The sequence below is a fragment of the Leucopleurus acutus genome, assembly GCF_964270905.1.
Source record: "Leucopleurus acutus genome assembly, chromosome: X".
Lineage (NCBI taxonomy): Eukaryota > Metazoa > Chordata > Mammalia > Artiodactyla > Delphinidae > Leucopleurus > Leucopleurus acutus.
Genome location: NC_139148.1, coordinates 14,740,960 through 14,757,680, shown reverse-complemented (window position 1 = coordinate 14,757,680; position 16,721 = coordinate 14,740,960). Strand labels below are relative to the sequence as shown.

General features: G+C 43.2%; 1 protein-coding gene across 1 annotated transcript in view; it reads right to left on the bottom strand.

Annotated features, from left to right (window-relative positions):
* The window catches only part of CDKL5 (cyclin dependent kinase like 5), a gene marked incomplete at its 3' end in the record, with an annotated part of 182,957 nt that extends 179,839 nt beyond the window's left edge, over positions 1-3,118 (bottom strand). Inside the window, exon 1 of the mRNA XM_082864224.1 lies at positions 3,054-3,118. The remainder of the gene's footprint in view (positions 1-3,053) is intronic.
* Between the last annotated feature and the right edge of the window lie 13,603 nt (positions 3,119-16,721).

Below are 16,721 nucleotides of genomic sequence, written 5' to 3'. Positions count from 1 at the left end.
TAAGCGTTACCTAAAGGATTCCCCTCACATTTTGGATCTAAGTATGTGGATTCGTTTGTTCTTAAATGCCTTCTGTTATTACTTGACATCAAGTTATTAATGAAAAAGTCATATCCCCACACTAACAGCCGAAAATGAAGTACTATGTTAACATACCCGCTAACATGTATTAGAAATAAAGGAGATAACCACCAAAGTTATCAAAATAAAAAGGGGAAAAAAAAGGTGAACTTCTAACAGACACACTGAAGAAGGCTTCTTTTCTCTGCTCACCTCCTTACAAATTCCACAGCCATATTCTCAGATATACTGGAATTTTCTACCATAAATTAAATTGAAACATAAATCATAATGAAAGGTTGAATTTCTGCAACAGAAGCCACTGTCATTTCCAACAATGCAACTATTGTTGAAAGCATCTCTCACAGATTCTTAGACACAGTGGTGAAGCAAGGCTGGGGGGTGGGTGCGGGCGGCGGTGGGAAGGCATACTTGACGAAATGTCTCCACCTCTGTATTTCGTTTTGTAACAATACTGCACCTTCAAAGCAGAAATACCAAGTAAAATCTGGTTGTTATTAAATGAAACTGCCTTAACTCCATGCAGCACATTTGGAACAGAATACATCTGATTCGCAATCAGTCAACCTTCTATTACTCATCTATGCGAGATGGCCCTGCAATTTCCCTCAGTGGGAGCCTTTTCTTTTAAAACCCCAGGGAATACTGTTGATGCCACACTCTGATTTAAATAACTCCAAGAAAATTACAATGAAAATAGTGGCACATTTAGCCCAGGGAACTTGTATAAGTAGAAAATCAAAAACCTGAGATAAAGGGGTAAAAAATCCCTACCACAAGCCCCTAAATCATGAATAAATTACAAATCTGAGCAGGAAAAAAAAAAAAGGAATCCTCTCTGGAGAAAGAATGCTTATTTCTAATTTTTTAAAAATATTTATTTATTTGGCTGCACTGGGTCTTAGTTGTGGCTCGGGGATCTTACGTTGCAGCATGTGGGATCTAGTTCCCTGACCAGGGATTGAACCCAGGCCCCCTGCATTGGGAGCGCAGAGTCTTATCCACTGGACTGCCAGGGAAGTGCCTCTAATTATTTTTTTGATATACCAAATTTTGTTTTAAAAAAAATTAGGCTCAGAAAACTTACTAAATAAGCAAAATTAGAATACTAAACTGTTTTCTATATATACATATATATCAAATGAATGCTTGCATTGATTAGGTTAAAAGGCAAGACAATTCAAAGGGATTTGACAATTGAAGACCCTCCAACTCCTCTGAAATAGTAGATTATTTAACACTCTTGTAATTACTAACTTTATTTAGCATGCCTCTTTTGGAGCTCTATTATTTAATACAGCCAAACTGAATTTTTTTATCCTAATTAGGTTTCCTTGTACTTGTGAAATGCTCAGCATACACTGCGCTGGCAGCTTTAGTTCTTCTACAGCTTCTCTCTTCTGGCTCCGTCCCCCACTCGCCCACCCCCCACCCTTAGAAAAAAGATTTCCTTCCCAAATGTTCTCTTCTCTGCATTTGTCAACAGAAACACCCACTGGTGGTGTCAAACTGGTAATACTGCTGCAGGCTTCCTTACTCCCGTTCCAGTGGCAACGCCAAAAATGCCCAAACCTAAAATAGTGTAGAGGCACACCTTTTTAAAAAATGTATTATTAATGACCGTAACTGGGTTGTTAAATATAAGATTATACTACCCCCCTTCAACTCTTCACATTTTATGAATAAAATATTTTAAAACACTTAAAGAAATTTAAAACAAATTTACATCTAAATATCATTCACAAATAATTCCGAATAGGCTCGGTAAAGATGCCTTCTTTTGTAACCCTACAGCAAGAAAGGAACAACCTGGAAATGTTCCAGCAGATGTTACCTAAAGCGATAATTCTATTCTATACATATTTATGTCTCCTGTTTCGGTCAAATGCTCCCGGACAAATTAATTTGTGTAATCCTTTACATTAACTACATAAACCATTACATCCAAACAAACCTAATTCAGATGCACGGAAAGAAATCATTCCGTGTCTGCAATACTTTCTAAAATCAGCTTAAATTTCAGTCAATTAAAATAGATTGTGTTAACAGAACACTGATCTGCAACTACTTAAATATCACAGCATCCGTCTAATCTCACTGTGGAGATACTAAGGTCAGGCTTTTCTTTTTCAGGCATCTGTGCTTTAACACTCAAGTGAAGCGAAAAACAAAACCCTCAGGGAAGATCTGCCTTTACACTGAAATATGTTCAGGTTATTTTTTCCCCCAACGTGGGCACAGAACGTGTCATTGCGAGCAGAACCTGTTCGTTCTGGGAAATGGTTCCAAACCCCAGGATTTAATTTCTATCAGGGTCCAAAGGGTACGAAGGTCTGGGAAGGGGCCAATTTCTGCTTCTCCCCACTATGCTAGTCTTGAACTTCATAACGACGCCTGAAACTTGTTCGGGGGAAGCTGGAGGAACCGCGGGGCAGGCGGAGGGTCGCTCGCCCACCCTCGCAGGCGACCAAGGTCAGCAGGGCAGGGGCCGCAGCTCGCAGTCCCCGGCGAGTCCCGGACTCCCACGGAACTCGGGCGGGGGGCTCCAGCGCGCAGGCTCCTCCTCAGCGCCGGCGGGAAGGGGCTTCCCTCGCCGCAAGCCCTGGGGAGCTCGGGCCGCGGGGGCGGCGGGGCGGGGATGCAGCAGACCCGCCGCTGAGGGGAGCCCCACGGGGCGGCCTCGACCCGCCGCCCCTCCTCACACCCTCCCGTCTCTCTACACCCCAAAATACATCCCCAGCTCCTCGCCGGGGAAGCCCCTCCAGCGGCGCAATGGGGCGCTGAGGAGAAGCCACTCCAGACTGGGATGCCCTCGCCGCGTCGCCCCATTCTGGGGGGACCCGCGCCACCTCCCCGTCTCACGTCTGCCCGGGGGGACCGGGTGGGTCCCCTCTCTCAGGAGAAGCTGGGTGGGCGCGGGGCCGAATGAGGACAAGTAGGCTTGGCGGGCGGGTGGCGGCGCGTCTACTCACCCCGCCGAGATCCCCACCTCCAGCCAGGGTCCCACAGCTCCCGAGGCCGCCGTCGCCGCTTTACCTTCCCCAGCGGCGACGACAACTAATCGAAACCTTCGACCCCGCCCTCTCTCTCAGGCGAACGCGCAGCCTAAGCTGCTAACTGCCCCGCCCATCCCTCCCGTTTGGACCAATGGGGAAGCTCCTCAGACTCCGCCAGCTCCCGCCTTATCCCCGCCCACTTCTGCTAGGAACCAATAAGGAGAGAGCGCTCGTCCTCGGGCTCGGGCTCGCGCGTCCCGCCCGCGCCGCTCGTGCACTGGTCCCCGAAGCAGAAGACAGCTGGTTCCCTGTATAAGCTTGTCTGCGCGCGTACGCGCGCGCCGTGCCTCCTCGCGCGCCAGGTTTGGTTGCCCCGCCAGGCCCTAGCAACCTGGGCTGGGCGGCTGGGAGGGGCGGGGCCCGAGCCTTGAGCTTTCGAAGGGAGGGGGAATGGGGGGGGAAGATCGTGACTGGGAAAGGGGCGGCTGCGGGGGTGGTGGGCCGAGGAGGCCCGGGAATCCGCCTGTCACAGCGGGAAAAAAGGGGGAATCCTGCCTGCAGCGCAGCTATCCTGGCCTCTTCCTCCCTAGGGACACGTGAGGGCGGGGGTGGGGGAATCGGAGAAGAGGGGTAGAGCACATTTGGGGCGGAAGCCGAGGCACTGCTTGGAAATAAAGGATGGAGGACTGTTTATCTCTGTTGTTGGTAAAAATGATATCGAAATCCATTGCTGCTGATGCCCATCTGTTGCAGCTGCCCGTGCGCACACACACACACGCACATATACACACATTCACACATACACTCGTCCATCAGCCTGCGATCCCTTGGGTGATTTAGGTGCAAAGAACTAGTAGCCTGACGATTCCTTACACAGCAGCTGGATACATGCAAACGGCTGTTAAGCAGCAGCAGCAACCCACAGCCCTGCTTCGGTCCAATGCTCAGCCACACAAGATTCCCCAGCTGGCATGAAAGAAATGAAGTCATCGCCCAACCAGTAGAAATGTAAAGATCTTAATACCTACTATGGATCAAGTTTCCAACGAGGATGAAGAGGTGATGGAATGGAAAGAGATACATTTCCAATGCCACTTTTTGAAAACTAGGAAAAATAATACTTTTAAAGACATTGCAGACTAATCTATGTAATGTGCATAATAATTTCCACTTAAAAAAACAAACAGGAAAAATGGCTTTTTTTTCTGGTTTATAGGAAAAGCACAGAAAATAAGCAGTGTATGAGATCATAGCAGCCACCAAATTAGAAATACGCAGTACTGTACTGTAATGGGAATTAGATATCTTGGATAAAATCCACTTAATCTATTCCTGTTGTGAATCTGGTAACAATATGTAACAATGTGCTGGGTTTGGCCATTCAGTGCCAAGTCAGTAGGGTTTTCCTTTTCATAATATGGTGAATATTTGATGACAAAATGAAGGTGCCTGCTCTCTCTTTGGCTTCTCAGGAAGCATATTAGAAAATTTTACAGGTAAGAACAATGAATTAGCAGTGAAGGAAAATGGAGTCAGAGGCAACAGCAGAGAGCTTTGCAGAGTCTCCTGCCTCCTCCAGATGCAAAGTAACAGTTGCTGTGACCTCAAGCTTCACCCACATGGACCTAGAATTCCTGAGGCGATCACTCCATTTTCAATCTTGTATGTTAGTGCCTTTGTCCCAGGAATTGTAGCAGCATTACCTTCGAATCAAATGAAGAATGGTTTATCTGTATAGACTTAGAACAAGATAAGGAAAGACCAATAACTAACTATCCGGTGATGCAAGTTCAATTTAGTTTTAAGTGGTAATATTAGATGCTTTATAATGTGCCATCCCATGTATGCAAATATGACCCTCCACTTAGGGACCTTTGCTTTGATCTCATTTTGAGTAGTGGTGAAGGGATGCTTAGAGTCACATCCAGTTCAGTTAATTGCAATTTTGATCAAAAGCATATATTTTCTATGTTAGTAAGAGTTAAAAAGCACCACGCTGCCATTTAACTGAGCTCTTTTCTTATATAGAAACAACACTAATACTTACCACTGAATGAATGCCTGCTATGTGCCAAGAACTTTGCATACATTTAGAGTTGCCAGATAAAATACAGAAGGCCTGTTAAATTTGAATTTCAGATAAACAATGAATAATTTTTTAGTATAAGTATGTATTTTTATCCTGGATACAGGGTAGAGGGCTAAATAAGGTTTCTAATCACTGTCAAAAGAAAAAAAAATTTTTTGAAATGCCCCTCTGGGCCCAGACCTCATAATCTGGGAGAAAAGCTTAAAAACTAAATCAATGTGTAAATCTGTAGCGTTTGTAGAAAGAGGTGTACATACTCATACTAAAAATTATTTGCTGTTTATCTGAAATTCAAATTTAACTGGGCATTCTCTGTTTTTATTTGCTAAATCTGGCAACCCTACATACATTATCTCTGAGCATCGTGATTCTCTGCAAGATTCTCTGATAGGTCACCTTTTTCCGGATGAAGAAACAGCTTCAGAGCCTCCCCAACATCTATATGCTCCTTCTTCCTTCTAATAGAACCACAACTGTGTTCTAGCATCCACATTTCCAGGGCGGTGGGTGCTTATTACTCTTAGTCAATCAATGTGTGGCCCAATTAGACTAAAGGAAAGAACTTAACAACCTATGGTTTGAGAGAGAGGTTTTCCCTGTCTATCCTGCTGGATGAACAAGGAAGCAAGTATCCCAGGTGCCACTGGCAGCCATTTTCTAGCTAGGAGGAAAAACCAGCCTTAGGTCAAAGCCTATACACTAAGTAAGGCAGAGTTGAAAAATAGAAAGAAAGAAAAAAACGGGTTCTTGATGACACCACTGACTTGTTTAATGAAACAAATTCTGCCTTTTCCTTGCATTTAAGACAATTTGGGGTTGAGTTCCTATTAGATGCCTCAGAAGCTTCCTGCTGCAGAGACCATGTGTGCTACTTATTATGGGTCTCAGTAATAAATAAACAAGTGGTCATCAAGATGCAAGACATTTTTATCCTGGGTATATGCGGAACAAGTCTAGAAGACTAAATAAGTCTTCTAATCATTGTCAAAAGCATTTATGAAATGCCCATCTGGGCCTAGATCTCATAATGCAATCAAGATCTAGGAGAAAAACTTAAGAATCAAATCAATGTGTAAATTTGTAGTGTGTGTAGGAAGAGGTCAGCATTAGTTGTTCGCTGGCCCTGCTCAGAGCTTAAATCAGAATGTCAGACCTTACATGCTTTTGTTTAAAGTTCATACCATTTGGGAAAATGTCATTTTAGTAATGCAAGTCCAGTAGCTCATTTTAAACTATTAAAACCACTATTCCTGTCCTCCATGCACTAAGTTTAACCACAAACAGGGTAGAAAGAAGAGAAATGTCAGCCTCAAAAGACCCAAGAGGGAAAAACCACACCAGAATAGAATGCCATATGAAAGTGAATGGTTGGCAAGGCAGTGTAACTTTAATGGCTAAAACCATAGACTTAGGAGCCAGATTGCCTGTGATCAAATGCCAGGTCTAGTGATGCCCTTGGGCAAATTGCTCAAGTTCTCCGTGCCTCAGTTTCCTCCCCTGTAAAATGGGGATGGTGACAGTGATAATAGTACTCACCTCACAGATCTATGTGAATGACTATTTGTGAAATGCTTCACAGAGTACCTGGCCCATAGTAAGGACTTTATAAAGATTACCTATTGTTGAGCAGGCTCAATTCTGCAGGGTATAAACTAGAAGCAGTTTCTTTTTCTTCAATCACTACTCTGAACCATGTTTTTACAGCAAATTTGTCTTTTGTGTCCCTTCACATCTTGGACAGTTTTTCTGACTCTTAGGTCTTTGTCAGCTATTAAAAATCAATCTAGTTGGGCTTCCCTGGTGGCGCAGTGGTTAAGAATCTGCCTGCCAATGCAGGCGACATGGGTTCGAGCCCTGGTCTGGGACCCGCGCACCTAGAGCCCGTGCTCCGCAACAAGAGAAGCCACCCAATGAGAAGTCTGTGCACCACACTGAAGAGAAGCCCCCGCTCGCCGCAACCAGAGAAAGCCCGCACGCAGCAACGATGACCCAACACAGCCAAAAATAAATAAATAAATTTATTTGTTAAAAAAATCAATCTAGTCTAAACTTGAATGTTGTGTTTGATTTAAATCCTGTCCCCCTCCCCCTTTCTCCATCACCATCATCACCTGCCAGGCCTGTGGCTCAAGACACTGAAGTGGCCAGGGGGTGTGGTCAGCCCATTTTTATGTCTACTCCAGTTCCTTGGAGGGTGTGGTCAGTTCCCTCACCAACCCTAACTCCCCACAACCAAAACTGGGGTTTGTAGGAGGTAGAGGGGAGAAGGAACCATCAGTTTTTCTCTTAGCAACCCATGAACATCGTCGCCGGCTTTCCTCACTCTCTTCCCATCCCCCATCTTGGCTGTAGCTGACCTCTGTTTAGAGGGCGTCTGAATGACAGGTATGAATACCCCTTCCAACCTCTAGCTGTCACTTCCCCTATAGAGGCCCTCCTAGGTAGAGGCAACAAGAAAAAAAAATCTCTCTCAAAATACTGTTATGCATGTGTCAATACTACACAGAAAACAAGCCAAAATTTCCCAGAGTCAACTCAAAAGCTAGAGCTCCAATAACTCAAAGAACCACTCCAGCATCCTGAAAGAATGTTGCCATGTTTACTGCCTGGGTCTGAATAATGGTTTCAGTGGTTTGAACAGTGTGTGCTCTTGGGCGGGTTACCCTCTCTGTGTGTCAGTCTCATCTGTAGGAGAGTAATAATAACGGGTTGTTTATGAAGATTAACATAGGGTTAGATGAATTTATACGTGTAAAGTGTTTAAAGCAGTGCTGACACAAAGAAACTGATGAACTGGGACTTCCCTGGTGGTCCAGTGGTAAAGAATCTACCTTACAATGCAGGGGACGCAGGTTCGATCCCTGGTCAGGGAATTAAGATCCCACATGCCACGGGGCAAGTAAGCCCCTGCGCCACAGCTACTGAGCTCGTGAGCCTCAACTAGAGAGCCTGCGTGCCACCAACTACAGAGCCCATGTGCTGTGGAACCCAAGCGCCACAGCTAGAGAAGAGAAAACCCGCACGCCACAACTAGAGAGAAGCCTGTGCTTCGCTACAAAAGATCTCGCCTACCTCAACGAAGATGCCACGTGCAGCAACTAAGACCTGATACAGCCAAAACTAAATAAAGTAAATAAATAAATCTTTTAAATAAATAAATACTAGTCGCTGTTATTATACGCCAGGCATCGTGCATACATCATCTCTTTCAACCCTCACATCAACCCTATGAGGGATGTCTTAATTTGGGTTTCCCCAAAAGCAGACGCTGACACAAGGATTTAAGTGTTCATAGTTTTGAGAGTTAATCCCAAGAAACACCAGAAGATGCGTGGGCAAGTGAAACAAGGAAGAGAAGGAAGCCAATAATAGGTGTGTTATCAAGCCAGTTACTTCTGTAGGCGACTGGTGCTCAGAGGATTTGCTGGGGAGCTCTGGGAGATGATGGAGAAACTTCTCCTCTCCCAGAGATGAGAAGCTGGGGTGTTTCTCCACCATACTGAAAGCTCTTCCGGGCATTAACCCTCCAGCATTTTCAATTCTCCCAACATGCAGACCAAGTGTGCTCCCAGAGAGTCCCAGGTGATCACAATAAGGGGCCCTGGGCAGGTGGAGGTGAGTGCCAAGGAGACACTGCTGGGGCAACAAGAGTATGTCCCTCAGCTAAGAATATTATTATGCCTATTTTACAGAACATGTATTTTACAGAATTGTAGCCATCTTAGGAAATGTTCTCCAGCCACAGGCTAGCAGCATAAATAGCAGTGAATATTATGGACTCCACAATTGATGAGGGATTTTCTTGGAGAAATTTAAATCTTCTAGGAAGAAGCCTGAAACTTGGCTATTTTGAGGCTCCTCTCAGTTAACAGTTACATCTAGAAGTCTCCTCCAACCCTCCCCCTTTCCCTGCCCCTTTTTCAATCCCTTAGGGTGGTTGTGGATTCCCTGGTCTACCTTAGTCTAGTATGCGCAGGTCATCTGAGATCAGCGGTACCCAGGGAACTGGAGCGTGGCTGTGCTAATAGATGCTGTTACTGATGTAGAAGAGCTTTTTATTTCAAGAAGAATATCTAATGAGATAATGGAGATGTGCTGTCTTTGGCTTTGAAAGAAGTGAGACAGCTAATTTTATAGCTAGCAGCAGGAAAATAACAGTGAGAATTGGGGCACAAAATGGAGAGTAATTCTAGCATCTTTCCACCTGGCCTAAATAACTTCACAGTCCTGAAACCCCTGACCTGATGATTTTAGGGCAGTCCTCCACATCCAGTTCCCCTTCCTCCCCAACACAGTGCATAATAAATTGTGAAAAAGACATCAAGCCAGTGAAGTACATTAGAAATACTTGTTGTCTCAGATACCTGTTTCTACTGAACATTCGTACTTCTACATAATTTTAAAATATCAATAAATTAATTTCTCATGTATTAATGTCTTAATCCAGATGAAACCATATTTCCCTAGCTAAACAGCAGTCTATTGATCTTTCTTTAGAAATAATATTAATCAACATTTATTGAGTGCTTACTGTGTGCCAGGCATTGTGCTGAACATTTTGCATGGATTATCTCATTTAATCCTTTCTATACCCCTCTGAAGTCATGTAGTGGTTTTAAGATATCCCCAAAACATTTACCCCTCCCGTCAGCAGCCAGCAAGGAACTGCCAACAGCCATGTGAGTGCACCATCTTGGAAGCAGATCCTCTAGCCCCAGTCAAGCTTTCAGGTGAGTGCAGCCCTGGCTGACATCCTGACTGCTACCTCATGAGACATCCTGAGCCAGAACCACTCAGCTAAGCCACTCCTGAGTTCCCAACCCACAGAAACTATGAGATAACGAATGTTTATTGTTGTAAGCCCCTAAGTTTGGGGGTGATTTGTTGTACAGCAGTGGGTAATTATTTCAAGTGGATGCTATCTCCATTTTACACACAAGGTTTTAGTAACCTGCCCAAGTTTACCCAGGCAGTAGGCGGTGGAAGCAGGATGCAGACCCAGCCAATTGCCTCCAGAAGCCTAATCCTTAACCACTAAGCTATACTGTCTCAGCAATAGAAACCATTTATGTAACGGTGCTATGTGCCAGGAACTTTCCTTACACTGTCTCATTTACTGCCACAACAGCTCTGCGAGGAAGACTTTTTTCCACCTCCCAGAGGCATCAAAGTAAAGTGACTATCTTCTTTTAGGAATCAAATGATAGTGATGTGCATGAAGGCATAGGAGTGGGGCAGCACTGTTGTCCATTGCTTACTTGATTCGCTCAAGTGTGAGGTGACTTGATAAGCACCTTACTAATATCCTACCCTCAGAGGGCTTTGAAAGTTTAAAATGACCCCAAATGATGCCCTTCCCTTGAATATATGCAGAGAGACTAAGATGTAATACATAATAACTATTATCTCAAGATTTTAATTAAAAGTGGAAAAATTAAAAACACACACCTCATTTAATTTGTAAAGGAAACAAATGAGTTAGTTCATAGAGTCTAAGTACTAAAAAGGAATAAAGTGGCTGTGCCATTCATTTTCTAGGTTTAATATCACACCTGATTCAATGCAGCTTTACACACCTTTTTATAAGGCACCCTGGAATTCTGGACTAGTTAGATAAAAACACACACAGTGGAAAACATATTGATCTTGCTTCTTCTCGAATCCATAAAACAATTCTTGCTCTTTTAAAAATGTTCTGATATAATGAGTCATTAGCATAACATTGGTCTTATGTGTACACTCCTATTTCGTATCTATACAACATAAAATAAAGCAGAGATTAGCACCATTATATAGTTACTGTCAATGGAAAAGTGGAAAAAATCTAGTAGGCCTCAGTTTTTGTCACCTATACTGATCAATGTACCATATTAATGGCTTTGCATTGAAAATAAAGATTATGTCTTATTCGTTTTTGTTTTCCCAATGCCTAGCATAGGACCTGATGCTCAGTAAGTGTTTGCTAAATGAATCAATCAATTAATAAACTGATCAATAGTTCCCACATCATTTTGTGCTGTGTTGATACACAATAGTGGAAAATTAAGGATTCAGCCAATTACCTGAAGAATATGCATTTTTTAAAAGAAGAAGAGGAAAAGGAAGAAGAAGAGGAAGAAGAAGAAGAAGACGGGCCTTCCCTGGTGGCGCACTGGTTAAGAATCCGCCTGCCAATGCAGGGGACACGGGTTCGAACCCTGTGCCGCGAAGATCCCACATGCCGCGGAGCAACTAAGCCCGTGCGCCACAACTACTGAGCCGGCGCTCTAGAGCCCGTGAGCCACAACTACTGAGCCCACGTGCCACAACTACTGAGCTTGCACACCTAGAGCCTGTGCTCCGCAACAAGAGAAGCCACCGCAATGAGAAGCCCACGCACCACAACGAAGAGCAGCGCCAGCTCGCCGCAACTAGAGAAAGCCCACGTGCAGCAACGAAGACCAAACACAGCCAAAACTAAATTAATTAATTAATTTTAAAAGAAAAGGAGAAGGAGGAGAAGAAGGAGAAGAAGAAAAAGATGAACACAAACAGCTAGGTAAATTGAGGTTATACCATTTGGAGGAGGCAGGTTGGAATAAAAAAAGGTATGGGAGCTATGGAGTGAACCTGATCTACCTCTACAATTCCCTGGAGTCTTGGTTTCATTTCTCCAAAAGAAATTCTTGACCAGCTTTACGGATAAAAATTCAACATGGCTTCCAATACACTTAACGAAATGAAAAGGTACAATGCTTATTTTATTTATTAGTCAGCCTTTTCACTATCAAGGGACACAACTACTCAGTTCCACATGTATAAGTTTTTATTACATTCTCAAGCAAAGGCAAAGATATGATCTGAATCACATTAAATAATATGCATCACAGAGCACAATCTTTCCAGAGTTTGTTTCTCCAGCAATTTCTTCACTAAATTCTCATAGATTTCATTTTCAATACGATGAAAAAAGATCAAGTCCACCTCTTTTGTCATATATTTGTCAAATATAATTTTTACAAGATAGATTGAAATAAGAGGAAAACTGTCCACACTTTTAAACAGAACTCAAAATATACTACTTTGTCTACTGACAACTGTAAGTTACTTTGAAATGTATAAAAAAACCAAGACGGATTGATGGATGGATGTAGGGATGGATGAATGGATAGATATGTAGTACATGTGGATATAAACAAATACAGTAAAATGTTAATTGTAGAGTCTGGGTGGTGGGTATGTGGATATTCACTGTGCAATTCTTTCAACTTTTAGTATTTTGAAAACTGATTGAAATGTTAGGGGAAAATGTTACTTTGGTGGAAATATATATTTTGCTTTATGATTTCAAGTTCAGGATTTTGTACAGAGTCATGACCAAATCACTGTTAGCCTCAGTATTCCAACTTAACGTAAGACCAGGTATACACACGCACACGCGCGCGCACGTACGACATATATCATTAACTTGCATTGCCATGATAATCCCAAAATAGAACCACTTATTATTCCACATGTCTGTAAGATTTTCCACTGAATCCACCCACCACCTACACCACAGAACCTTCCAAAAATTGACTTAAAGCTGCCCCAGGCAATATATATATTTTTCCTCATTTATTTTATTTCTTGTATTTAAGGCTGTGCCTACCTGTGTGTTATTCTCTTCTCCAAACCAGATAGAGATAAGAGTTATAGAGAGGAATGTACCTAGCGGAACACACACCTATCCGGGAAAGATGCTTAGTGGGTACCTTCAGTGTACTGAAAGGATAATCTTCCACACATAAATTATTTTCAGGAATGTTAGCTTCTGTGCTTCCCTGGTGGCGCAGTGGTTGAGAGTCCGCCTGCCGATGCAGGGGACGTGGGTTCGTGCCCCAGTCCGCGAGGATCCCACATGCCGCAGAGCGGCTGGGCCCGTGAGCCATGGCCGCTGAGCCTGCGCATCCGGAGCCTGTGCTCCGCAATGGCAGAGGCCACAGCAGTGAGAGGCCCACGTAACGCAAAAAAAAAAAAAAAAAGAATGTTAGCTTCTGAGGTATTATTGCTACCAAGTTTAAAGGGGACAGTTGGAAAAATGATGATAAAGACAAATAGAAAAAATTTTTAAACTTGCAAAATTGAGGTATAGGGAAGGATCAAAAATAATCCCTATGGCAAACTGTATTTTCCAAAGATGGCCACAACAATATCTTTCATTCCACATGTCCTTCTTGCAATGTGATTTTGACACTGTTCCCATCAAGAGGTGGGGGTCTATGTCCCCTCCCCTTGAATTTAGGCTGCCTTGTGACTATGGTGAAAGGGGCATTGTGTGATTTCCAATGCTAGGTTATAAAAGGCAATATAGCTTCTGCTTGTTTTTTTGGGCTGCTCATTGTTTTTACTCAGCCATTCTGTTGTGAGGAAGCCCAAGCCACCCTATAGAGAGGTCACTCTGGAGAAGAACTAACAGCCAGTCCCAACTTAAACATGTATGTGAGTGAGTCACTTTTGGGAGTGTATCCTCCAGTCCTAGGAGAGCCATCCCAGCTGATGCTACCTGGAATAGAGACCACCAGTCCGCCCTAAGCCCTGCTCAATTTGAGATTCAGGATCAAAGCAAATAATTGGAATCCACTGCATTTGGGGGTAGTTTGTTATGCAGCAGTAGATGGCTGATCCAGTGCTCAAGACAAAAGCCACGTGCATGTACACACACTGACTTCAAAAACAAGAGAACAACTATATTACTGTACTAGCAAGAGATAGAGATTTTGCAACCAATTGACATCCGTCAGTAATCCAACTCTTTCACTTAAACCAATTTTGTTGGTTTCTCACATGTGAAACCTTTTTCTTTTTTTTTCATGAAAATTGCCAAAAGATGGCCTGGTTGACTTGAGGTCATCCATCCAACAAAGATTAATGAGAGCCTATAACATAGAAAACGCTATACTTATCACAGTGGGGATATACAAATGGAGCAACCAATCATCATAAGCTATATTTTCCTTATTGTTCTCTTCCAAACTAATAAACATGGACATAATCAAAAAATAATCATGAGAAAAGAAAGAAAAAAATCTCTTACTTTACTGATTCATAAATAAGGCAATCAACTCCTGGAAACGTTGCATAGACTAACCAAATAAAAACAAAACCTAGGGACTTCCCTGGTGGCTTGGTGTTTAAGAATCTGCCTGCCAATGCAGGGGACACAGGTTCGATCCCTGGTCCGGGAAGATCCCACATGCCGCGGAGCAACTAAGCCCGTGCGCCACAACTACTGAGGCCGCATGCCACAACTACTGAAGCCTGGCACCTAGAGCCGGTGCTTCACAACAAGAGAAGCCACCGCAAGGAGAAGCCCGCGCACCACATGGAAAAGTAGCCCCTGCTTGCCGCAACTAGAGAAAGCCCACATGCAGCAACAAAGACCCAACACAGCTAAAAATAAATAAATAAATAATTTAAGAAAAACACCAAAACCTAAATTTATTTTCTCACTAATCAATTTCACTAGTGTAAAAGATAGAACTTCAAGACTTTGTGGATAGGCGACTTCAATGCATTTTATTGTCTATTCACTGGCTTCCAAGCAAAAGAGTATCTAACTAGAGAATTCCCTGATGGTCCAGTGGCTAGGACTCCATGCTTTCACTGCCGAGGGCCCAGGTTTGATCCCTGGTCAGGGAACTAAGATCCCACAGGCATGGCGTGGCCAAAAAACAATTTTTTTTTAAAGAAAAGAGTATCTAAACATTACCAATTAAATGGTTGCAATATCTCTGCCTCCTTGGGAAGCTTTATAATGAATATATTAACACAAGGCAAGTTCAAGGAATAGTGTTCGTTTTAGGGACCCCAATCTCCCTTTCTGCTCCTTTTTCCAGCCTTCATATCGTCTCAAATTCAGTACACCCAGTGCTCTCCTACCCTCTCCCTTTCAAAAGTAGCTCTAAAATAACACCTGATAAATTCATTGAAACCAGCCTATAAACAGCTGTTAATGTGTTATGTGTAATCTTTCCTGGCAGTTTACATTTTAACAGTGAAGTAATCAATCAATCAACCAATAACATAGACGCAAAGCCTCTCATTATAAAATTCCAAGATTTAGTGAGACTACCAGCATTGTTCACAATAGTCAAAAAGTGGGAACAACCGAAATGTCCATTAAATGATGAACGGATAAACAAAACGTGATGCATCCATAGACTGGAATACTATTTGGCAATAAAAAGGAATGAAGTACTGTTACATGCTACAACGTTGGATGAACCTTGAAGGCATAATGCTCAGTGAAAGAAACCAGACACAAAAGGTCACATAAAGTTGGCCTTGCTTTTATGATAAGGAAGTTTTTCCTTAAAAAGAATCTGATTCCCTGGCTTGGAGGAAATTCCTCTTGTTCTTTTCTCAGTGGAAAGGGTAAATAAATGGTCAAATTCTTAGAACAACTTTTCAGGTGCCAAATCCTTTGTTTATTGATGACCTTCAGCCTTTTGCCTGTTCACCTTTGCAACTTTTCCTCATCTGCCCCGTTTTTCAAGTCAAATTCTTTTTACAACTATCCAAATGACGTTCATCTACTTCTTAGAATTACTTTTCTTTTGGGTGGGGGGGCATGACGCTTGCTTGGCTTGCGGGATCTTAGTTCTCTGACCAGGGATTGAACCTGGGCCACAGCAGTGAAAGCGCTGAGTACTAACCACTGGACCACCACGGAACACCCCTTAGAATTACTTTTAAAAGTGAGAAGCCAAAATGAAACAATGTTTTTCTCCATTAGGTCCAAGCAGGAAAACAGAACCCACTCTAGATATATCAGACAGAAAGAACTTACTGGAAGGAATTACTAACAAAAGAGATGGAAGGACCGAAGAAGTGAAAGGGAGGGAGATGAGGTTATCCAGAGATAACTGGTTCGGGAAGCCTTACCACGCGTGGGACTTGAAAGTGGAAGGGCAAATGGGGTTCCCCTGAACCCAGAAGGGCTGTGCTGCCAGGTTGCTGGAGTTCTAAACACTGTGCTCCTAAGCATCTCTATGTATTCTTTTTTTTTTTTTTTTTTTGCGGTACGCGGGCCTCTCACTGTTGTGGCCTCTCCCATCGCGGAGCACAGGCTCCGGACGCGCAGGCTCAGCGGCCATGGCTCACGGGCCCAGCTGCTCCACGGCACGTGGGATCCTCCCGGACCGGGGCACGAACCCCTGTCCCCTCCATCGGCAGGCGGACCCTCAACCACCAGGGAAGCCCATCTGTGTGTATTCTAACTGATGTTGCTGGAACCCCATGGTGACCTCAACAAAGGGATTTTTTTATGACATGGGGAAACTATGACATAATGTTCAGTGAAAAAGAGCAAAACTTACATGATGATAATAACTGCCAATTTTTGAGCAATTACTATGTGCAGGCCTTTTATATACATTAATTATCTCACTTAACAAGATAATTCTCATGGAAACTCTGGGGTAGGTATTATTATCTCCACTTTTACAGGTGAGAGAGTAGAGACTTTAAGAAAGGTTAAATTCCCATCAACATGTGAGTTCATGAAGGAAAGGCTGTATCTCTCTTTTTTTACT